This window comes from Haliaeetus leucocephalus, unplaced genomic scaffold, assembly GCF_000737465.1.
Source record: "Haliaeetus leucocephalus isolate CR32 unplaced genomic scaffold, Haliaeetus_leucocephalus-4.0 Scaffold417, whole genome shotgun sequence".
Lineage (NCBI taxonomy): Eukaryota > Metazoa > Chordata > Aves > Accipitriformes > Accipitridae > Haliaeetus > Haliaeetus leucocephalus.
In genome coordinates, this window is record NW_010972853.1 from 2338483 (window position 1) to 2338986 (window position 504).

A 504-nucleotide genomic window follows, 5' to 3' on the forward strand; every position below is an offset into this window, starting at 1 on the left:
GCCGCGCGGGGAGGCCGGAGCCCGGCGCGCGAGCGGCGGCGCAGCCGCTAACCTGGCAACGGCCGGGGGGTCCCGCTCTGCGCTCGCGGCCCGGAGTCTCGCGCTGGTCCCGCTCCTGCCTCAGCGTGCGCCTCCTCGCCGCCGCCGCCCCACTGCGCAGGCGCCAGCCCGCCCTACTCCCGCTCCTCCGCGCGCGATAGGCCAGCGCACCGCGCTCTCCGCCCCGGACCATAGAGGCTCACGGCCGAGGCAGAAGGCCGCCCTTGGCTAGAGCGCCCCCTCCCGGGACCGGGCGCTGAGAGCCAGGCGGGCGGGGCGGACTCGGAGACCTGCGGGTGGCACAAACAGACCCGGGAGCCAATTAACGTCTCTTCCTCCCCGCCCCCGGGGAGCACGTGACCACAAGCGACGGGCCGGGCGCCGCGCCGGCATCCGGGTGCTCCCCCCGCCCGGGCACCGCCTCGCGCGGGGGCGGGGACAGCGGGGCCGCGTCGCGTGACGGCG

The 504-nt window shown here is 78.8% G+C and overlaps 1 protein-coding gene across 2 annotated transcripts in view; it reads right to left on the bottom strand.

Moving 5' to 3' along the window:
* The window catches only part of EIF2S1 (eukaryotic translation initiation factor 2, subunit 1 alpha, 35kDa), an 11210-nt gene extending 11039 nt beyond the window's left edge, over positions 1 to 171 (bottom strand). For both annotated transcript variants that reach the window (XM_010574191.1, XM_010574190.1), the window contains exon 1: positions 53 to 171. The gene's annotated coding sequence lies outside the window, so the exon portion shown is untranslated. The remainder of the gene's footprint in view (positions 1 to 52) is intronic.
* Positions 172 to 504: the final 333 nt, after the last annotated feature.